General features: G+C 45.7%; 1 protein-coding gene and 1 non-coding gene across 3 annotated transcripts in view; both read right to left on the bottom strand.

Moving 5' to 3' along the window:
* The window catches only part of LOC119657913 (neuronal acetylcholine receptor subunit alpha-7), a 641,515-nt gene that overhangs the window by 191,410 nt on the left and 425,140 nt on the right, over nucleotides 1-24,965 (bottom strand). The window lies entirely within an intron of this gene.
* On the bottom strand, nucleotides 23,524-23,628 carry LOC119658530. Its single transcript, XR_005250243.1, has one exon. It is a non-coding gene; the product is annotated as a U6 spliceosomal RNA (small nuclear RNA).

Genomic DNA, 24,965 nt, shown 5'->3' with positions numbered 1-24,965 from the left:
CCAGACAGCTTTTAGGGATATCGAATTGGTGGACCTCGGCGCAAAACCGGGATGTCTGGAGTTCCTTATTAAGGCAGGCCTAGACCGGATACCGGTTGTTGCGCCGTTGATGATGATGAGATGCAATGGGGAAGATCATGGAGAGAGTTATCTACAACAGGCTCCTCGCCATTGTCGAAAATAGCAATGGCTTGTCGGAACGAAATTTGGTTTCCGAGGAGCCCACACTACGGTGGATACAATTAGCATGAATTTGGCAAAAGGCTAGTGCACCTGCTGCCAAATTCTGGTATCTGCTGTGCCTTGTTTGCATTGGATGTCAAAAACGCATTCCACTTAGCCAACTGGAACAAAATTAAAGGGGCGTTCACTGACATGTTTTTCTGGGTATTTAGCGAATCTAGTAGAAAATTAGCTCTCAGAGAGGAATCTCTGATATGGGGCGGATGAGCGCCCAGAGAGTACATTGTCACAGCAGGAGTACCACGGGAATTGGTACTGCTTACTCTGTTGTGCGCTTGCTCTTCTCGCCTTTCCCGTCCCAGAGTGGGCTACAATTGTCGACTTTGCAGCCGCAGTTGCTACATCAAAGTACCCAGACGAAATGGAGACTAACGTGACGGAAACAATGAGAGTGGTAAAGTCTTCGCTAGAAAGAGTCGGACTGATCTTGGTGGATGCGAAAACGCAAGCGGTCTTAATAACGAATCGTAGGAAAACGAAAACGGTAGAAATGGAAGTCGGTGCATATGTGGTGTGTCAAAACCGACTACCAATAACCCAAACCGCCAAATTGAGCTTTAGGGAACACCTAGGGTGTGAATGCCAGTGTCACTGCGGGTCGAAACACTGTCAAGGTCGCTTCTAGCCGGAGTGGTGCGATCTATCCTGCTTTATTCCTGACGTGTGCGAACAGAGGCGCTTGAAAACTCTCCGAGATGGTGAATTCAAGGGTTTACCGGTTGATAATACTGGTGGTGACGGGCATGATCTCCATCGACATTCTGGACAAAAAAGTGCGCTGTACCATGCAAGATATATGGAGGGGCACGCAGAACGCAGGAATGCGAGAAGGTCAAAGTCGACTGAAGGTGCCACAAGGCTACAAAGGGTCGGTGGACGTACAGGCTTATCTCTTATATTAGGGTGTGGCTTTGGGAGAAAAATAGGAAGACTAACTACCAGATTCCCCAGTTCCTCACGGAATATGGTTGCGGTTACAGACAGTATTTGCACCCCTTTGGATTGGGTGATTTACCGAATTATCCTACATGCGTTGGAATACCAGAGGATCCAGAGCATGTGAAAGAGGAATCTGAGCCAAGCGTTGGGCAGGAGTGCCTAAGGGTAAACCCACCCCGAGAAAAAATTTCTAAATGGTAATCCCGCGGTGCTGGAACTGGAAAGATCGGGGGTAGTTATTAGTGCGAATCCTACACGGGAATGATCTACCTCTTGCGTTTGCCCGGCAGAGCTGCAGCGGTCGTGTCTTTCAAAGATTTCGCTTCTGTCCTGAATGCTTATGGTGATGAGAATCCGGAGTAAGTACTCCTCGTGCCCTCGAGTTTTGTTAATAAAAAGGAACAGCTTGAATTACACTTGAGAAGATCCTCACAAGTGGAGACGATCATTCTGCAAATGCTCGAATCGCAGGAAGTATGGAATACAGTTAGTGTCGCCGCAAAGCAGAATAGAACTCTCTCAAATCTTTCTCAGGAGAGAGACCAAATAGGCCGGTCAGCACCGTGAGTTTAAGGGTACCAGGGGCTTCAATGAACATGGTGCTTGCGAATGCTTGGATCTCATGCACTTTTTAGAGAAGCACCCGGCTGTTCTCAGATAACAGAGCCTAGTTTAATAAAATCGTTGCTATTTACACCTTGGTGGGCATTCTAAAGCGTAATCCCCTACATCACGGTCAACACACTTGCCGGGCAGGACGGTCAACTGAAACTGCTCTGTATCAGCTGACAGAGGTACTACGGGACGCCATAGAAACAAAAGAAATTGAACTGTGCGCGTTTTCGGATATCGAAGGAGCATTCGACAACACATCGCACACAGAGATACAGGATGCCCTGAGCCGCAAAGGAGTGGGAAACACCCTGGCACTCTGGATGGGCAAAATGCTAGAAAGCAGACAAATAGAGGTACAAACAGGTACAAATTCTATTATCATGAACACCACTCAAGGCTGTCCACAGGGTGGAGTACTATCGCCGCTGATGTGGAGTATGGTAGTGGATGAACTCCTGGACGTGTTAACTAATACTGGAATACAAGTCCAGGGCTACGCGGACGACATTGTTCTAATTTGTAGGGGCAAATATGAAGATACCCTATGTGATAGAATCCAAACTGGATTAAGGGTTACTAGTGCCTGGTGCAGGAACCACCAAAACCAACCAAAACCACCATAGTACCATTCACTAGGAGGTGTCAGCTGGATCACCTGAAAGCCATAACATTACATGATATGGAGGTGAAACGAGAAACACGCTGGACCAAAAATTACTCTGGAAGACATATGTCGGAAACACTTGTCGCAAAGCCGCGAGGGCTCTGATGACTTGCAGATCCATAGCAGGAAAAAAATGGGGTTGCAGCCCGAAGATACTACTTTGGATATATACTGCAATAGTAAGGCCAATGATTACCTATGGAGCGGTAATCTGGGCAGAAAGAACCCAACTCAGCACACAAGCCAGGGAATTACATAAGCTCCAAAGGCTGGCTTGCGTGTGTATCAGTGGGGCAGTGAGGACATACCCAACGGCATCCCTGGAGGTCCTTCTGGAATTAACCCCTCTCCATCTGCACATACAGATGCAGGCAAGGAGATCAATATTCAGGATGGCCGGTAGTATGAGTGAGGCGGGGAGCTGCCTAAATCGAAGGAAGATTGATATCCTTTCTAGGCGGTATCCCGAATTACTGATACCAAGGGACAACATGACAACGAGGTTTCACTTCGATAAGAAGTTTGAAACACGTTGGAGTAACAAGGCAAACTGGGAGAGCGTGGCTGCGACATACGGCTTAAACCAGCAACTGATTACTTGGTACACTGACGGATCCCTCACAGCAGAGGGAGCGGGTGCCGGTGTCATTGGTCCAAGGAAAATGTACTTTGAGCTAATGGGCAGGTACACTAGCATATTCCAGGCGGAAATTTACGCCATGGACAAATGTGCCTCCTTTAATCTGCAAAGGAACTACAGGTTGCAGAACATAGCTATTCTCACCGATAGCCAAGCAGCGATCAAGGCACTTAGGTCCAACCAGGTGAGCTCTAAACTGGTATGGGAATGCCTTGAGAGACTGAATACACTCGGCTCGTCCAACAAGGTCTGGATACTTTGGGTTCCAGGCCATGCTGGGCTGGAAGGCAATGAGGCAGCGGATGAACTTGCCAAGAAGGGAGCAGGGATGCCTTTACACGGGCCAGAAGCCTTCTGGGGAATCGGAAACGGTTTCATAGCTATGACACTAAGAAATGAAGACGAATGGTCGGGGGAACTATGCTGGAGGAGTCCAGGGAAGGGAATGGAGCAATCCAGGGTGCTTACCCATGCGCACAAAGGATTGCTTAAACGTCACCAAAAAGAACCTTCGAATCATGGTGGGAGTTCTTACTGGTCACTATCGGCCAAACTATCACCTAGGAACGCTAGGGATATCTACGGACACTGCCTGTAGGTTTTGTGCGGAGTGTGATGAAACCTCTATACAAGTCCTGGGACAGTATCCGGCACTTGTGCAAAGTAGGTCGAGGCATCTGGGAAAACACTTAATACCAGATGCGAAGTTGAAAGATTTGGAAGTAGAGAATATATTAAAGTTATAGGCTTGCTTGAGATACTGTCATTAATAGGTATACTATAATATAACCAGTAAAAGGAGCACAATAGTTCTTTAAGGACACGGTGCGACTTTCCCTTAGCCGAATAATAATAATCCTTTAATCGATACTCTCATCCAGAAGTCGGCCTGTACCAGTCTTAAGATTAGTGGTTGACCTGTCGACCAACGTAGGGAGGGATGGTAGGTAACACTTCCTTCCTTTTTTAAAAAGGGTGAACATTTACATGCTCGTCCTTATAATATTCAGTGGACATTCAGGTTGATTAGGTAATGCAACTCCCGAAGTGCATGAGTGGGAAACAAAACATGGTTTCCTTTTTTCAATGAGTTTGTTGGAGATAATAAATTTCTTGCGGGGTCACTCTTACTTCAGCGACTTCACCCTATGTTTCTAATCAAGATGATTAGTTTATTCAGTGTTTCACCGACTATAAACCTTCATTATAACAGTATCTCCAACCTTGTCCTATATATACACGCAGATTTGACTCATTCACTGAAATTACATTAGAAGAATGGGGTAAAGTTTCCTGGCTTCGTCACTATGCAGATGTAACCTATGTTTCCCATGGGAACGAAGTGGGGAGGCTGTTGCCGAAGGCAGATTATAACTTTTGTCGCTTTAAAAAGAATGAAGCCTCATGAGTACAGCTATATTGCTATGGATCATGATACTGCCAGCGTTTAGGCCTTTAAGGATTCACAAATAATTTAGGCAAAAATCGATAACTTCAAACTTTGCCTTCTGCATTAGGATCTACGTATGTAAACAAGAAAATTCAATTCCGCTCGTAGGCTGGAATGAATGGACCCAAATTTGCTTCATTGCCATTTGCTGTCATATTGGAATTGTGGAAGAATCAGCCTCCATTGGAGATGAAGGAATACCACAATCTTGTGCAGGAATTGTGGTTCGAAGGAGATCTTTTAAAGAGTTTGTATAAATTAAGGTGTCTCCTTTAAATTTAATTGTCTCAGATTCAAGGAACTCCCAGACCCAAAATCTTCCTACGGTGCACCGCCGTGGTAGACTTCACCGCTTGACTCCTCTGGTCAATAATCTGCCTTGCACCTTGGTCCATCTGCATCCTTGCAATCCTCGTAGTGGCCTCAGCAAATTGAATTAATAAAGGCTCGGCCTTTTCATTTTTAATGGAGTTCCCAATGGAAGTGGGCCAAATGCATACGAATGGGAGAAATGTGAAGGTTGCACTAGAAATCGCATATCATAACACAGCTGGAGGCTGGACGAGAGTCGCAATGCTGATATGAATTTTGATGGATAACTGGTTGCGATATGTGGCTTGCCGTGTTGTCTGCAGTGAGCCTGTCCACATATTAGCAAATACGCTGTGCGGTGACCGAAAAAGTGAGAAAGTGGAAGATATGAGTGACGTGTCAGGGGGCGAGTATTAAATTAACACAATATGACTTCAAATGTTGCGGACGCTATTCGAAGGCTCTGCAGACTCTGTTTGCTCAGATGGAATTGAAAGCGTCATATGGAGATGAAAATAATGTGAGTTGGGTTTGCTTATGGAGATATGTCTAAATTGTGGAAACTCATTCAAGGAGATGTTTATATTCTCTTGGTTATCATTGGGGGTATATTGGCTGAAATATTCAGCAGCAAATGTGTCAATGTCACGTACCATTTTCATGAATTGCCAACCATAAGCCGGCATCGATGTATGTCCAAAAAAGTTGGATTCCTCTCTTTTTTCCTTATAGAAATTGGCTAATAGCTGGTTTGTGTGTGATAGATTATTTACTTAGAAGTGGATAAAAGATTGGTGCGAAAACAGGTTGAAGTACTGGAGCAGTTTTCTTGTCACTTGAGAGAGGAAGGATGTTTGTGGTGGGGATAAGCTGTTGCCTCTGAGCACTCAGACCATGGTCGCCCATTGTACTCGTCAGAAGAGAGTAAAGATGAATTGTTGTCATATTTTTAAAATGAGTTCTTATAGATGATAAATGATTGCCTCTCTTGTCTCTTGGCTTTTCTTTTATTGAAATATACCTGAGCCTACCTATATATCGTGACGTGTGCATAACACGCATAATCCCTAAGGGGCTGAATTTATAGACCAGTAGCTTACTCCAAATTACAATTTTATTTTATAGTGTATATATATATATATTTCGAGAGAACTTACCCCCTTCATCAGTACAAAACTACTCTTAATAAAATTGTAGTTGGGAGTAAGCTACTGGTCCTCCCCCTCGGACACCACCTTGTCGTGGTGGGGGAGCCTGTAGTAGTTTACTACTACACTAAGGGTGCCCAAAAATATGAATATGGAAATGATGGATTTAAACTCTCCAAGTGGTAAGAAGTCACAGACTTGGAATCCACCCGCGACCATGAGCAATCATGTCGCGGCCGAGGCGCGGATTTTGGAGGCCTCACCACATTCATATTCGCCTACAGATAAATCTGTAGAAGGCATGCTTTCCGACTCAGTGGAAAGTTTGCACTTCGTCCCTACGGCGAATTCAGCCAGAAAGGAAAGTACGGAAACTTTCAAATTGGGAGAAACTGGAAATCCGACTACGGCTGAATTCTGCCTGTCAGAACCTTCTCCTTCATCCTTACCAGGAAGAGCGGAAGAACGGGAAGCTGGTGACGTGGACGCTACTGGTTTAACGCCGGTATTTGGAAATGGATCCAAGCGGTCCGGATACCGTGAACCTGGAAAGGCCCGAAGCCGACGGCAGAAGAGAGCACTGCGAAGGAAGATGAAGCACCTTGGGAATGAGGACATGGACATGGCTGTACCACTAGGCACGGTAACGCCCAGAGAAATCGGACACAAGGAAGCGGAATCTCCGGCGGAAGGTGGGGATAAACTGGAAACCCCGGTAAGATCCACACTGGACGCACCAGACTCTTCTGTCAGCGACAATAGACTAAGTTTATGTCGAAAAACATAAAGATTGGTCAAATCAACCTGCAGCATGCCAAAGCTCCCTCCTACCTGTTGGCAGCGAGAATGACAAAGCTGCAGGATTACCCCTATATCTTTCTGGTGCAAAAACCGTGGGTTCGATTTAACAGAATCTGTGGCATTGGATCAGCAAAGGGGGCTAGGATCTTCTACGATGAAGGATCCATAAGACCGAGAGCTTGCGTCCTGATGTCAAGATGAGGTATCACTGTCAGATCACCGATATCTAGAATTCAATCTGACTATTGCGGGCGAACAGTTTGCAGTACAAAGACGGAACCCTAGGAAAACAGATTGGGCAAAGTTCAATGAATTTCTTGGCAATAAAGTACAGTTCCCTAGGCGACTAAGGACTCCTTTGGTGTTGGAAGATGAATTGAAAATTCTGAACGGCATACTTTTAGAGTGCTATGAAGAGGCTTGTCCTATTTCCCGAGGCCAAAGCGGTAAAACGGTTCCTTGGTGGAACCGAGAACTGCAAAAACTCAGGAAATCAACCAGGCGACTTCTAAATCGTGCTTGCAAAAGTAACAAGGACGAAGACTGGTTAAATTTCAGGAACTCACAACGTGAATATAAGAGGCTCGTGAGGTGCTGGAAACGAGACTCCTTTAGAGCGTACTGTGAGGAACTGGAAGGCGAAAGAGAGACTTCAAGGCTGTGCAGAGTCCTCAAAAGGGATGAGTCGGCCAAGTTGGATTCTCTTAGAAAACCCGACGGTACTTTACGAGCTCCAGACTGGACTCAGTACAGACCCTCCTGGAAGTACACCACCCGGGAGAACGGGTGAGAGAAGTGGTAGGGGGAGAGTTGACGGTTCTTGCAACCCCTTCAACACGCAAGCGTTGCAAGGGAACTGGAACACTGCGAAAGCGGTTGTTACCCATGAAAAGGTGAGACCTGCCATACTGTCCTTTGAACATTTCAAAGCGCCTGGCATGGATGGCATCTATCCGGCAATGCTAAAGGAGGGAATGGAGCATTTAGAGCGACCTCTAAGAAATATTTTTCGAGGATGTCTTGCTCTGGGCTACGTGCCTTCTTCTTGGCAGCAGGTTAAGGTATTTTTCATACCGAAACCTGGGAAAGATGACTATTCTAATCCAAAGAACTTCAGACAGATCAGCTTGACTTCATTCTTGCTGAAAGGTTTAGAAAGACTGGGGGAGCGTCACATTCGTGGAAACGCACTTAGGTCACACCCACTTAGTGAAAACCAACATGCTTACCAACGTGGAAAGTCCTGTGAGTCTGCTCTTCATTCTTTGGTCACAAAGATAGAGGATGCAACTTTGAATGGTGAGTACGCGATGGGGGTGTTCGTGGACATTGAAGGGGCTTTTGACTGTGCGCTTTTTCAAAAACATTGTGATGCCGCCAGAGCGCATGGTGTTGATGATGCTTTAATTAAGTGGATCCATGCTATGCTAACGCAAAGATTGTTGTGCGCTGAGGTAGGGGTCGATCGCTACCTGACTACGGAAGCGACGAAGGGCTGCCCACAAGGAGGTGTGCTTTCGCCGCTTCTGTGGAGTATGCTGATCGACTCACTACTATGCGAACTGCAAAATTTGCCAATACACGCTCAAGCTTATGCTGATGACGTGGCTGTACTTGCTGTTGATCGGGATCTTGGAACGGTGTGTAGGAATATACAGCGTGCCGTTGATTTGATAGACAGCTGGTGCCTTAGACATGGTTTGTCAGTTAATCCAAATAAAACCACAATGGTTTTATTCACAAAAAGGAGAAAACTGGATGGACTTTGTCTCCCTGAGATGAGAGGTACTACCCTTCAACTCTCCGATGAAGTGAAATATCTGGGGGTCACTCTAGATAAAAAACTTCTTTGGAACAAACATGTAGAGGTAAAGATGAAACGAGCTCTCACAGCTTATGGGCTGTGCAGACGGACCTTTGCCTCGACATGGGGACTCAGGCCTCATGTGGTCATGTGGATATACGTTGCCATCATTAGGCCGATGTTCGTATATGCATCCGTAGTGTGGTGGGTTAAGGTGAGACAAAAAGGTTTTCACCGTAAACTAGACGCACTGCAAAGAACTGTTTGGCTGGGTATCACTGGTGCCGGCGCAGCTCTGAATGCACTACTCAATTTGCAGCCCCTGGATATATTTATTCAAAGCACTGCAATGAGAGCAGCTGATAGACTAATTCGATTAGATCTATGGGAAAATAATGGATGTGGGGGACACAGAGCATTGGAAGAGTTACTGGGAGGACTAAATCCAGTCCTTACAATGCCTTCCGATTCTCGTGTCCCCATGCATTTGTTTGGTAGAAGATATGTAGTTACCCTGAAGCATAGAGAGGACTGGGAAGACCCAGAGGAATGCGTGGCGGGATATACGGAAGTCTTGGACACCGATGGCTCAAAAACAGAAGAGGGTTCTGGAGCCGGAGTCTACTTCTCGAATAAAAACGAGAAGTGGGCTTTTCCTTTGGGACAATATGCAACGGTTTTTCAAGCCGAAGTTTATGCGATCCTAAGGGTCGAAAACTGGGTGATTGACGAGCGGTTGAAGGGCAGGCGCATCGCAATCTGCAGTGACAGTCAAGCTGCACTGAGGGCATTGAGCAGTCCTTTGATCACCTCGAAAATCGTTCAGGAATGCAGAAACCGTTTGAACTCTATGTCTAGCTTCAATACGGTGGAACTACTCTGGGTACCTGGTCACTGTGGCATAGAGGGGTCAATCTCCCCTATGCCGGGACCGGAGCCAGCAATTGGGGTATCAGTAGCATTGGCTAAATCTGTTTTCAAAAACTGGGAACAAGTTTCCCATAACGACAGGTGGCAGAGCTTAAATGCTGCTCGACACACCAAACTTTTCCTGCCAGAACCGAACATACGTACCGCAAAGTTTATCCTGTCGAAAAGCAGGAGGACTTGCAGGTGTATTGTGGGCATTCTAACAGGCCATAATTCACTAGCTGGGCATATGTTCAGAATAGGAATTACCGAAGATGATACGTGTCCCTCCTGTAATGAGGAAGCGGAATCCACGGAGCATTTCCTATGTGAATGCCCCGCCTATGGACGCATCAGGCATCGGATCTTTGGTGCCGATGTCCTCCAATTGCGACGGCTAGCATCACATCCACTAACGGAAATCCTGCGATATGTTAACGAATCCGGAATATTCCGTTAGACGGGGAAGGCGAGTACAATGGGCCAATACGGCCTGAGTGCTCAGAAGCTGTAGCTTCTCCCCCACCATACACACAAACACACACAAGCTACTGGTCTATAAATTTGGACTTAACTACAAATAGAAGACAATATCTAACCCCTAAGGGGTTCCCAGTGTTTTTTTTTCAGCATTTTTTTCAGTTGGGGGAACAAAAAAATATGATATGGGCTCTAAGAAGGCTGCGGTACCATGGAGGTCTTCTTCTGGGTCAGGAAGGTAACGATGAAGGGCGTGTTGTAGTGGTGGAGATTGAAACTACCTTCGTCGTTACCAACTTTCTGACCCAGAATAAGACCCCATGGTCCGTCGTTTCATCCTCTTGAGCACCTTCAGGTAAAAGGCAGTTCATCCTTGCGGTACAAACTCAAAATGGGGATTCCTCTGACGTAGAAGAAGACGCGTATAGTGGGGTCAAAATAAAACAATGGCTTAAAACAAGTCGTGAAAAAGCAGATTTGCCTTAGGGGATATCAGAAATTGCATAACTAAGAAAAAGTAGATTGGAAGAAGGGGGAGAAGTGATCAGTAATAAAAGCCTGTTTTGACAATCACTGAAACTGGAGTCGGAAAAGAAGAAATTCGAACAACTCTGCAACGATCTAAGTGGCATCCTTTCCTTTGGTATTAGAATACCAGATTGGAATGCAGACGCTTCAAGACAAATCTGCTTAGGTGTTGATGGAGAGTGCAATTGGGACATACACATCATTGACCGTGCTCCTTACACAGAAACTGTTAAGAGAAGGACCGAAAATGATACTTGAACTGTTGGCTCTGTGCGCAGAACAATTCCTTTTCAGTGAAAACATTGCCAAACCATAAACCAACGGCGCTTGGGGTACAAGTACAAGTTTTTAGGTTAGAAAAATTTTAGCACTCGCACGTTCACGGATGCTGCTGAATGTACATAAATAATCCTTGTATCCTTGTCCTGCTTAGTAGCTCTTCTCGTACAGGGCCGCCTGCATGTTGGAGTAGCTAGCAAGTATGACTGGCGGAAAATCGGCAATACATCAGCTAGCGTAGAGCAAGCTTAACTTGGAAGCCACAAGGACCAGGAGTTCTATTCCTAACATCTGGATATCTGTAACGCATTCAATTGCCAAGGATTGGCTAATATCATAAGGGTGCTAAAGTGCCCCTTCGAACTCCCGGAATATTTGAGTTATCTGAAAGGTCCTAAGCTTATAATTGAGGTAAACGATGGCGTAGGAAGAAAGCAGGTAGCGTTTAGTGTTGGCAAACTGTAGATTCCAATTTTTTGAAAGATAACATAGGAAAGGATTCTACGCATTGAAATGCCAGATAATATTGACCCAGTAAGGTATGCCGATGATATCGTAGTCATGATGCATGCAATATGGAACGAGATGACTCTAAGGACATAGCTATTGCTGGAGGCCCACAGTTCGAACCATGTGACAAAAAAAAACTGAACTTACGAGTATAAGAAAATTTATGGCATGCTAGGTAAACTGATGGCTATATCGCAGGTTCTGCGCGGAGGAAGTTCAGGATTATATTGTCCGTTCATCGTGCATCCGCAGGTGCCGTAGCTTCAATACATCACACAGTTTCAGAAGCGGTAGTCCCCGTTATTATTAGGATAGTTCACATTTATTAACTCGATGAGGAGCGGATGAAGATTTGGAAAAGCAGAAAAGAGGAAGCTTCAAGAACTCGTTCAACTAATCCATGAAACGAGACCTTACTGAGATGGCAGAGAGAAGGATAGAAAATGGACTGAATTTTATCGAGAGTAGCTTTAGCTTCAGCTTATTCTTATCCAGATGGGAATATTTTAGCAAATATGTTCATTGCATGGGCGCAACGGAGTGGAATTTCCGGTGAAGCGAGAATGGATGAGACTGAACATCCTTTTTTGAGCTGTCAAAGATAGTGAGGCGGTCAAAGGGCAGTATAGATCACAGGTAGAAACGTGGACTGGTACCCACGATAAAGCATAAATCCTGCGAAACGCCTGCTGAACTAACACCAACAGCTCTAGTACCAAACTCTTTCTCCACCTCCACGTGGTAATAGCTGGGAGTTCTTTCTTTGTGAAAAACTACAGACGTGGAAGGATGAAAGCGAGTCTTCCGCGCCTAAAAACGGGACAAAATATATCAACTGGTCCTCCAGGTTGGGAGTTGGGTGGGGCTGACAATCCTACACGGAAAATCGATGTTATGAAGCCATGGAAGGAGCCTCGGATAGTATGGATTTTACAACGATGACCCCGGCAACAAGAACAGATTAACGATATGCGCATTTTTTCATGGAACGTGAGCTCCCTGTACAGACCGAAAACTGCTGAGGAGTTAGTCGATACCCTGTCCCAATATAAGGCTGATGTAACAGCGTTGCAAAAAATATGATGGACAGGGACCGGTTTCCTGGAAAAGAGTTGCTACACCATATATTATAGCGGCCATGTGCTCGGAGTGTGTTTCTTAGTCAGCCAAAAAATGAAACCTACTGTTATCGTTTGCGAGGCTAATTTAGAAATATAAGCCTCATTAACGATCACGCTCCTACAGAGGAGACTGCAGAGTCGGAGAAGGATACCTTCTTTGACGCAGTTGAGCGCACCCTCGAAGCCTGTTCCAAGTATGATATCAAAATCATACTTGGAGATTTGAACAGTCAAGTAGGGACGGTGCCCCTATTCAGAAGATACGTCGGCTCCCTTAGCTTACATCAAAATACAAATGATAACCTACTGCGGATTATTCAGTTAGCAGCATCGTACGGATAGTTGTTGAAAGTACCTGGTTTGCGCGGAAAGTGGTTCACAAACATACATGGGCCTCTCCAGACCGGACGACTTTCAACCAAATTGACCACTAGCTAATCGAACACCGCCACACCTCAGCCTCTTATATGTCAGAACATATAGGAGGGCCAATATAGACTCGAACCACTTTTATAGTGCGTAGTGCTCCGAGTTCGAATTACGACACCACCTACAATCCTCTCTGACAATCAGGTCAGAGTGAATACTGAAGCCATTCATAGCACAGCCCTCCACAACACCTATAAGGACAAAATGGATGCCGCAATAACTGCAGTCAACAGAGATCCAGAAGCATCGACAAATGATCTTCACAGCCACCTGAAGAACGCTATCATTGATACGGCCACAAAAATACTTGGCCCCACCCGCAAAAAAAAGTCGGAACGGCTGGTTTGACGATGAAGGTCTCCTAGCAATGGAACGGAAGAATGCTGCACACCGAGTAATGTTGCATTCTCAAAGAACGCGGGCACGCGCAGAGACTTGTCACGAACTCCGTCGAGCGGAGAAGCGACTTCACATACGGAAAAAGGAAGCATGGGAGTACCAACAAGTCTGTGAACTAGAAAAGTACAGGGAGCAACCGCACCAGGCGCGGAAGTTTTACCAACAAGTCAGCAGGATGAAGCCTTATACACCTCGATGCTCATCCTGCCGAGACAAAGAGGGAAATCTGATTTCCGACGGAATGGGCATATGAGAGTGATGGGTTGAGTACTTTGATGAGCTACTTAGCAACCAGAACATCGGCGAGTTGGAGGTCCCGCCAACTGAAGACGATGGACAAATACTGACACCACCAAGTTTAGGAGAAACAGTCCGTGCAATGGATGGAATTACAGCCGAATTGGTTAAATATGGAGGCGACCAGTTACACCAAGTGGTTCATCAACTCGTGCTCAAGGTATGGGACAGCGAATCAATGCCTGACGATTGGCAGCGAGGCATTATCTGTCTCATACATAAAAAGGGAGATGTCACACAGTGCAGCAATTATAGAGGTATCACGTTGCTGAGTACCATCTATAAGATATTCTCCACTACCTTGCTAGGCCGGATAGCTCCATACGCTCAGAACATCATTGGCGGCGCAAGACCTTGGGCTGCACATCAATGAAGGCAAGACAAAATATATGGTGGCAACATCAGCACCGAAGACGAATCAACCAACAACATCAAACCGCACTGGTCAAACAGGAAGAATAAGGATAGGAGAATACAACTTTGAGACCGTTGACAATTTCTCCTATCTAGGGTCGAAAATCACAACCGATAACAGTTACGATGATGAAATCCGCGCACGGTTGTTGTCAGCCAACAGAGCCTATTTCAGCTCACAAAGACTGTTCTACTCGAAGCGTCTCACGATAGAGTCAAAGCTCTTACTGTAGAAGACTATGATCTTGTCAGTCCTCATGTATTCCTCGGAAACTTGGGTTCTTAGCAAGACAAATTGCGAACTCTTGGCCGCGTTCGAGAGAATAATCCTCCGAAGAATTTTTGGCCCCCTACATGAGGATGGACGATTCCGTAGCCTACACAATGACGAAATCTATGAGCGATACCATGACCGTCCGGTTGTGGGTAAAATCCGGCTCAATAGGCTACGGTGGGCGGGTCACTTAATCCGTATGGATGAGGATGATCCCACCCGGAAAGTCTATAAGGGTAATATCTATGGTAGAAAAAGAAGACGAGGCAGACCCTGCTTAAGATGGAGAGTATGTCTTCCCAAAAACTTGCAGCCCACGTTTAAGGGTTTGAGGCATGATATGTAGTACTATCCTCAATAAAAGCCGTGACCTGGGAAAGCGAAAAAATAGACCAGCAGCTCAGTGAAGATAATTCAATCATACTGTATCCTGTATCTGATTACAACCCTTCGTCAAGGGGATCTAAAGCAATTGCCGTGGTTCTCCAGGTTACTGGTTAGGAGCAATGAGGTTCCAAGTCGTCATCCACCAAGAAATCAAATAACACATACAGAGGGGGGACCGAAATATAAACGAGGAAATGACTACGCTCTTGGATCCTGAAATGTTAGATCACTAAACAAATCTGGTGCTGTCAAAGACCTACTTTAATAGGGCTCTAGTCATTTGACGATGTCAGAGAGATTATCACGAAAATACTAAAAAAAGAATTAGACTGTACCCCGATAAGAAGATTGGTGAGTAGCAAGGAAGTTTCCAGACTGGAAGATCGACAATTGATCAGCTAATTATGGTCAAATAGGTGCTAGAAAAATACTGGTGCCAATACTGGATGTATTGACAGAAATGTATTATAAAAACTAATGTTTGGCTTGGGAATTCCAGAAAAACTGATAAGCCTTACTAAAATATCAGAGCGCAAAGAGGTGGGCCTGGCACCTTATTCAATTTGGCATTGGAGCAGGTTATAAGGAAGGTTATTCCGAAGGCCAAGGCCCGTAGTGGACTGAAGAGACTCAACGATGAGTAAAGTGTACTTGTGGATGCTGCAGTGAAGGAAGAACTTTGATGGGGTTCCATGTTTCTGCTGTAAGTGAATTCTATGGGTTTTCTTCCGTTGATGCTAGTTGAATTGCGGAGACCAGGAACCCCCCTAGGTCCATTGAATCTTCAGTCCAAGTTCTGAACAACAAGCGACCATCCTAGGTTTCCTTGGTAGTCCTTCTTGGGTCGCGGTAGTCGTAATGGTATCTCCAAGCCGATTCGCAGCTCAGTTTCGAATCCTAAGGCAAAATTATACTGTGAACAGATTGTCAGCCTGTTGTTTGGTCTCCAATTTCAAGGATCAATGATATAATGTTTGTTTTACGGCGCAAAGAACTCATAGTTCACCCTCTCTTGTCTTCAGCTTTGCATTGTTCAAGATTTACCACCGTAAGGACGAGAGTAGGATTTGACAGTAAGGCTGAAGATAGTAGAATAGCAGGAAGCGGGTGATCCTTTTCAAATTTTCTCGAGAGCCAGAAATAGTGAATAGTTTTTAACAAAGTGAACCTGGATGTTGATGAAGGGCGAGGAGGGCGAGGGGGAAAAATATTGACATGACTGAATATGGAGCTGATGAGAGAAACGAGTTTTTTAATACTTTGCGAGTTGGGAAGAAATTTAACAATTTTCAAACAACGAAAAAGTCTATGGAAATAGGAAGATGGGACATTTACCGAGAATGAGGATGACAGAGTACAGCTGCTTCTCAGAACTCATTTCCCGGGGTCCTACCCCTCGGCGGCAGGCGATAACAGTCTGCCTGACACCCCAACAACGAATAAAAGGGGAAGGAAGGAGAGCTGGAAACTAACAAAAGAGGTATGCTCAGAAGCTAGGCTAAGATGGGCAGTGGGAAGTTTTAGACCAATGAAATCTCCCGGAGTAGATGACATTTTCCCAGCACTTATCCAGAGAGGCCTAGGAATTATCTTAGAGTCTCTTGTGAGGGTGGTAAGGGGGAGCATAGCACCGGGATACATACCAAGAGCATGGAGACGAGCAAAAGTGGTCTTTATTCCGAAAGCAGGTAAAAAGGATCCTTTTCACCCTAAATCTTTCAGACCAATCTGCCTAACATCGTTCGTACTCAAAACGGTGGAGAAGGTCATAGACAACTATATTAGAACTAACGTTCTAAAGCGTAATCCCCTACATCACTGTCAACAAGCTTACCGGGCAGGACGGTCAACTGAAACTGCTCTGTATCAGCTGACAGAGGTACTACGGGATGCCATAGAAACAAAAGAAATTGCACTGTGCGTGTTTTTGGATATCGGAGGAGCATTCGACAACAGATCGCACCCAGAGGTACAAGATGCCCTGAGCCGCAAAGGAGTGGGAAACACCCTGGCACTCTGGATGGGCAAAATGCTAGAAAGCAGGCAAATAGAGGTACCGACAGGTAGAAATTCTATTATCATGAACACCACTCAAGGCTGTCCACAGGGTGGGGTATTATCGCCGCTGATGTGGAGTATGGTAGTGGATGAACTCCTGGACGTGTTAACAAATATTGGAATACAAGTCCAGGGTTACGCGGACGAAATTGTTTTAATCTGTAGGGGCAAATATGAACATACCCTATGTGATAGAATCCAAACTGGACTAAGGGTTACTAGTGCCTGGTGCAGGAAGGTGGGACTGCGGATCAACCCAGCCAAAACCACCATAGTACCATTCACTAGGCGGCGTAAGCTTGATCACCTGAAAGCCATAACATTACATGATATGGAGGTGAAACGAGAAACAGAGGTCAAATATTTGGGAATTACGCTAGACCAAAAATTACTCTGGAAGACACATGTCGGAAACACTTGTCGGAAAGCCACGAAGGCTCTGATGACTTGCAGATCCATAGCAGGAAAAAAATGGGGTTGCAGCCCGAAGATACTACTTTGGATATATACTGCAATAGTAGTAGGCCAATGATTACCTATGGAGCGGTAATCTGGGCAGAAAGAACCGAACTCAACCTACAAGCCAGGGAATTACATAAGCTCCAAAGGCTGGGTTGCGTGTGTATCAGTGGGGCAATGAGGACATGCCCAACGGCAGCCCTGGAGGTCCTTCTGGGATTAACCCCACTCCATCTGCACATATAGATGCAGGCAAGGAGATCAATATTCAGGATGGCCGGTAGTATGAGTGAGGCGGAGAGCTGCTTAAATCGAAGGAAGATTGATATTCTTGCTAGGCGGTATCCCGAATTATTGGTACCAAGGGATAACATGACAACGAGGTTTCACGTCGATAAGAAGTTTGAAACACGTTGGAGTAACAAGGCAAACTAGGAGAGCGTGGCTGCAACATACGGCTTAAACCAGCAACTGATTACTTGGTACACTCACGGATCCCTCACAGCAGAGGGAGCGGGTTCCGGTGTCATTGGTTCAAGGAAAATGCACTTTGAGCCAATGGGCAGGTACACTACCATATTCCAGGCGGAAATATACGCCATAGACAGATGTGCCTCCTTTAATCTGCAAAGGAACTACAGGGGGCAGAACATAGCTATTCTCATCGATAGCCAAGCAGCGATCAAGGCACTTAGGTCCAACCAGGTGAACTCTAAACTGGTATGGGAATGCCTTGAGAGACTGAATACACTCGGCTCGTCCAACAAGGTGTGGATACTTTGGGTTCCAGGCCACGCTGGGTTGGAAGGCAACGAGGCAGCGGACGAACTAGCCAAGAACGGAGCAGGGAAGCCTTTACACGGGCCAGGACCCTTCTGTGGAATCGGAAACGGTTTCATGGCTATGAATCTAAGAAATGAAGAGAAACGGTTGAGGGAACTATATTGGGCGGGCCTACCAGGGATGGAGCAGTCCAGGATGCTTATTGGGGGATACGAACCCATGCGCACAAAGGATTGTTTAAACCTCACCAAAAAGAACCTCCGAATCATAGTGGGAATTCTCACTGGTCATTGTCGGCTGAACTATCACCTAGGGAGGCTAGGGATATCTATGGACACTGCCTGCAGGTTTTGTGAGGAGGAGGACGAAACCTTTATACACGTCCTGGGACAGTGTCCGGCACTTGTGCAAAGTAGGTCGAGGCATCTGGGAGAACACTTAATACCAGATGCAAAGCTGAAAGATCTGGAAGTAGGGAACATACTAGAGTTCCTGATGGTTACAGGCCTGCTTGAGATACTATGATCAATAGGTACATTATAACCAGTAAAAGGGGCACAATAGCTCTTCAAGGAAATAGCCGGGGTTCAACCAGACTGTGAAGCAAGGAAGACTGACCGGATGCCCTGTATTTAAATTGAGGTTGCAAGGAAATAGTAAGGACTTAGCAAAGGAATTTAAAATCATTTGTATATGACAAGTAATTAATCAGGTTTGATTTGTCCTTTGATCAATTAAGGATAGGTGAACGGTTAAATCACTCAACCAAACCAAAAAGGATTATTTGAATTAATCCTTGAGCCCATCCCATCAATATGTGTACTTTTCGTTGATTTCCAGTGATTTGTAACACTTCAGTATGTATGTCATGAGGATATACAATAATGAAACATAACATCCTGGACATAAGGACTTACCGTAATAATTGCTTTCAAAGCCAACTCCTTAATTATCGAAGGAAATACAAGAAGCACCATTGGGAATAGAAATAGCCCAAGAAAAATCCCATTCAAGATTAAGTAAGAATTCGTGGCACTCGAATTGCTAGCACTCAAGAATAGTAATTACCTTAAGGACGCAGCATCTCAAAGGGATTTCAATTAACTCCAATTATTTCGAATCCTTCGAGCCCCCCCCCCCATATTCATGGAGCGAAACTGTGAAAGTTTTCGCGATGAAAAAGGTCAGCTGGGAGCGAGGTGAAAGGCTTCATGAAGAACTTCGTTAGCTTTTCAACGTAGTCAAAAGCGGGCACAAATGAAGGAGCGACTATTGTAATTTTATTTTGCTGGAATGTAATTAAAGTTGTTTATTCAGATAGATCTGAATCTGAGAGCTTAGCAATGAAGTGAAATGGAATAAATCAATTTGTTATCTAGGTAATTAGAGTTATTGCTGTGTTAAGGGTGAGATAATTAAAGAAATTTGGACAGGACGACAGGGGGGCTGATGCTGTTCGGTGAACAATTGGAGAAGAGTACAAAGTCGCCAGGTTTTCCAATAAAATTTCATTAGTGATTTCCCGGAATGTTTTGTGGCTCAGAATGAAGTGGGCTTTCATTGACCTTGGAAAGATTGTAGATTGGGAGTTGTTAGATATTAATATTTTGTATGAAACTGAGATTCATAATTTATTTTTCATTGCGGCCATGGAGGTAAGACATAGCAGGCCAAGGGAAATGTCAAGGGGAATTATCTTGAAAAATATATTTAGGTCAGTTTCTGGTTGCGTTAACTTCTATTGGAGACAAGATAAATTATGTACAAATTTAGATAACTCGTGGACAAGAAGACAAGATCTTTTGGGGGAGATACTAACGAAACAGTCTTTAATTAGGTATGTTCAGAATGGGTCATACCTATAGTCTGCAAACTGGAGAAATCTGACTTTTCCAACTCAGGGAGCAAGTGCCCCTCAAGCGCTGCTTTAGATGCCTGGAATTTGGCCACATAGCGGCGATATGCACCGGTGGCTGTGACAGTACAAAAGATTGCAGAAAATGTGGGGGAGAAGGTCATATGTCCAGCGAGTGAAAGGCTGAGCCTGAATGCTTTGCAAGGGGAAAAACGGCATCGACTGCCGGTACATTGCAGGCAGCAGCAGATGCCCAGTGTTCCGGAGAGCCTTGAATGCAGTAAAGAAATGAGGTTGATTCAAATCAACCACAACCACTGCGAGGTAGCGCAAGACCTTCTCTCGCAGACCATCTATGAGAAGGGAGTCAAAGCTGCCATAATCAGTGAGCCTTATCGCAATAATAAGAGCGATGCCTGGACTGCAGATGTAACTGCCATCTTCTTCTTTTTCTTCAGCCTTTGCCCCGTTCACAAGCGGGGTCGGCTCATCGTGAATGGTTTCGCCATTTGGCTCTATCGAATGCCTGATCTGGGTGCAATCTCGAGGCTTTCAAATCCCCATCCAGCGTATCAAGCCACCGTTGTTTCGGTCTGTCTTTTGGTCGTTTACCATCGACTTCGACGTTCAGACCAATCTTGGCAAGTGAATTCTCGTTACCGCGAATAGCGTGACCATACCATCGAAGACGCCTCTTCCGCAACTTTTCCACGATCGGTGCAACCTCATAACTATCGCGGATATCCTCATTTCGGATATGATCAAAACGTGGACGCCACTAGTCCAACGTAACATCTTCGTCTCCATTACCGCAAGACGCCATTCATTGTCTTTTATAGTCGGCCAACACTCAGAACCATAGAGTGCGACTGGATGGACGACATTGCGGTAAATTTTAGATTTGAGACGTTCGTTGATACGTCGATCACAAAGAACACCAGTTGTGGAAGGCCACTTCATCCAAGCTGCTTTAATGCGTGAAGCAATTTCATAGCGCAGTTCTCCATTGGCTGATTGCGTTGATCCGAAGTATTTAAATCGCTCAGTTCTGGGCAAATCACTGCCGCTGACAGTGATTCTGCCTGTTTCATGGGGATCGGTCTTTAAAAATTCAGTTTTATTCAGATTCAATCTATGATCGTGTTATATGAGACGACCATTCCATTTTTGGACCAGTTACTGGAGATAATTTTTGCTATTGAACGCTCGAAAAACATCATCTGCATAAAGCAGTGTGTAGGGCGCTGGGCGATGGGTATCCCGTGTGATGGTGTCCATAACAAGAACAAAGAGGAGTGGTGAGAGGGCACTTCTTTGATCAACGCCAACAGAGTCACGAAGCGGTTTTGATGCACCCACCATACTTCGAAGTTTACTTTTCGGGTCGTGGTAGAGGAATTGAACCCAGCGCACGAGTTCTTCTGGCACGAAGTGTTGTCGTAAAGCATACCAGATGAGTTCGTGTGGCACACGGTCAAACGCTTTCTCTAGATCCAGAAATGCAATGTAAAGAGGGCGATATTTCTCACGGTGTTTCTTCATGAGTAACCGCGCAGCGTGTATTGCGTCAGTAGTTCCGCAGTTTTTCACAGATCCGGCTTGATTCACGGTTCAACAGTTTCGCGAATACGGTTGTCAAGAATGCGTTCAAAAATCTTCATGGTATGGAAAGTAACTGGATCGGACGGTAATTTGAACATTCTGCTGGATCACCTTTCTTTTTCCATATTGGAACAGTAGTACTTTCTTGCCAGTCAGATGGTGTTCTTCCTTCCTGAATAACCCGATTAAAGAATTCACTGAACCACAGTGTTGGGTCCAAGCTCTTCGCTTTCCAGAGCTCAGATGCAATGTCGGTCGGCCCTGTGGCTTTCCCAGATTTCATTAGTTTTATTGCCTCCTCGAATTCAGTTACGCTGATAGTTAAGTCCTTGATGGTTTAACATGAGCACCTGTCTTGACGACTTAATCCTACGGTCCTCTTCAGACACGGATTGATTTTGTGACCACAATCAGAGCCCCGCTGAGATAAGCAACAACGGTACCAGTCTATACCAAGTGCATGGCTTAGCATTCATACTGGTGGATGCAAGAATTACCTAAATCTCTACCGAACTAAGGAGTACGGCACCCGTGTTGAAACGCAACACCACACCGAGGCCCGAAGGTCTCTTCTCGCTTGAGCATAACCACAACCCCTATGAAACTCCCACTAAGGGGCCTACCGCAAATAACCGAGCTGTACTCACATACAACGGGAGTTCACTCGAAGTATGAGAGTCCAGGGGCTATCCCGGTTCTCATGGTACCAGTATACCCCTGGTAAGGTTTCGTGACCAATTTGCCACTTCAGATGAGTCCCCGTGCAGACTCGGGTTTGATCGCCTTGAATAGGCCTTTGGAGCATTCGCCTACTGCATTACGGCTGACTATCCAAAGTGAGTACAGCGTCTCCCGGTGTGACCACAATGAAGGTTCTTCTCGGTCACTTAGTTTTGGTTTAGCCGACAGGGTTGCCGCCCCGCCTTCCTCACCACCACCTCTGCACCATTTTATGCGCAGCGGGGCAGTGGGTTCCTCACGCTGTGGTAAAATGTCAGCGTCTTATGAGAATATAGTCGATTTGCGTTTTACTTTTCCCACTATAAAATGTAGGAAGGTGAGACAATCGTTTGATGAACCATGTATGCACAAGTATAAGGTCATTGGTGTTCGCAAAATCGATTATATGCTCGCCACCCCCATTTCGCACTCCAAACACCTTTCCCCCATGACACCTGTTACCGTCTGTCTTTTCACCTACATGACAATTAAGGTTGCCGGCAATGATAATATAGTCGTCAGCAGGCACGTGACAAGTCTAGAAGTTGCCAGAAGGTATCTTTCTCGTTAGATGTAACTGGCAAGGCGGCAATATGGACGTATGGAAATCAAGCCATTCAAGAAGTGATGGAGTTCCCACAAGTTGGATTCGTCAGGGAAAAAATAACTGGTATCTATATATATAGTTGCTATGCTCCACCAAGCGCGACGATGGCAGAATTCGAAGGAATGCTAGGTATGCTAGTCTCGGATGAAAGTCCTGGGAGTTTAACGTGAGTAACTGCCGAGTAGGCATAATCCCACGGTCCTCTTCGGACACGGATTGATTTTGTGACCACAATCAGAGCCCCGCCATGACTGGCACAGCGGTACTGGTTTATACTGAGTGGAGGCTCTGCATTCATACCAAAGGATGCGAAGCCTATCTAACCTGTTGCAACTAAGGGGTACGGCACCCGAGTTGTACAGCGCAACTCCACGCTTGAGCTCCGAGGAGTTCTGCCCGCGATGTAGGCATAACCACAACCACCATGAAACTCCCACTAGGGGGCCAACCACAAATAATCGGGCCGCGATCACATCCTCCAGGAATTCTCCTGGAGCATATGCTCTCAGAGGACCGTCCCGGTTCCCATGGTACCAGATAATCTCCGGTGAGGCTTCGTGGCAGAGCCACTTCAGATAAGTCCCTTGCAGACTCGGGTCTGATCGCCCACCTGGAGTACTTAGGGACGGAACGCAACGGAACCTTTCACCAGCTGCACATCACAAGACAACACTAACACCAAACACGTAAGACTGGTGGCTGACCACCGCGGCCACTAGGCCAATCGCCCATCAACTGCAGGCGAAGCAGCGTCGAGGAGCTCCCTCCTTCGTCGGAAGGCAGCATGCGCGAACTCAAATATGTGGAACGCTTCACAATTTTGCGTGTCATCCTTGCGCAGGGGCCATGCTAATCCTCGGTATCGTTCCAATTTTAGTATATGTTCTGCCGAAGCAAAAACTACCAGATCGAATATGGGCCATCCGGCGATGTGCGTTCCCGCGGAGATGGAAACCAGGGCTGATCCGTGAAAAAGTTTGAAGAGGATGCATTCATAGAGATGGTATTACCTTCGAGAGATGAATGGGTTACCTACGGTAATTGAGGAGGAACTTGCGCAAATTTGCCGGAAAATTGGTAATAACAAAGCACCCGGTCTGGCTGCGGATACTCTCGGGATAGAGTTCTTAAACTCGCTGTTAAGACCAGACCCGACTGGTTTATCAGCATATTTAAAACATGCATTGTAGAAGGAGTTTTCCTCGACCAGTGGCAGAGGCGAAAACTAGTTTTGCTTCCGAAGCCGAATAAGTACCCAGGACATCATACGGTCTGATTTGCCTCATCGACACGGTAGGCAAGATGCTCGAAAAGGTCATCTACAATATATTACTCGGTATCATTGAATATAAGAATGGATCATCGGAGCGACAATTTAAATTTCGACAAGCCCCCTCAACGATCGACGCAGTAGATGTCCCTTTGTAGCTAGTTCGAGACGCGATGTCGTCTAATAAATGCTGTGCCATCCAACGTCATGGATGTCAAAAATGCGTTCAATTCCGCTAGCTGGGAGTGGATGAAAAGGTCACTGGCTAATACAGGTGTCCCTAGTTCTTTGACTAAGCCTCTTAAAAGTTACCTCTCCGAAAGGACACTTTGGTACGATACGGATGAGGGATTCAAGCAGTACACCGTCAGCGCAGGGGTACCGCAGGGCTCAGTGTTGGATGATGTACAATGCGGTCCTTGTCCTTCCCGTGCCAAAAGAGGGCAGGATAATCGGTTTGAAAGATGATCTAGTCGTGGTTACCGGAGCAACCTGAAGCGCTCACGTGTACCTTAACGAAACCACTAGCGCCATAAAAGCGTGGTTGGGGATGGTTCAGCTTGATCTTGCGGAATAAAAGACAGGAGCGGTCTTGAATACCAACCGTAAGAAGAGGAATACGGTTAATATTCGTGTTGGTATCCACATCATCACTCCGAAATCGGTTATCAAATACCTGGTGGTGATGATTGACGTGGAGTATGCCTGTGAGCAAATGGTAAAAACCAGTGCATCATTAGCATGGATGATGCCTAACATTAGAGGCCCAAAATATAGTCGCAGATTACTTGTGGTCGGTGTGGTTTGCTCCACACTATTATACGCGGCACCAGTTTGGGAGGAAGCGCTAGCCTGTGAGAGTAACCGGAGGAGGGTAAATATGACTTATTGCTTAGTGGCGCTGAAAAGGCAAATCCACAGAAACCTCCCTCGAACTAATTAGCACAGTTAAGCGGTCACTACAGTGC

The sequence above is a fragment of the Hermetia illucens genome, chromosome 5 (genome assembly GCF_905115235.1).
Source record: "Hermetia illucens chromosome 5, iHerIll2.2.curated.20191125, whole genome shotgun sequence".
Taxonomy (NCBI): Eukaryota; Metazoa; Arthropoda; class Insecta; order Diptera; family Stratiomyidae; genus Hermetia; species Hermetia illucens.
This window is presented reverse-complemented; position numbering and strand designations above follow the sequence as displayed.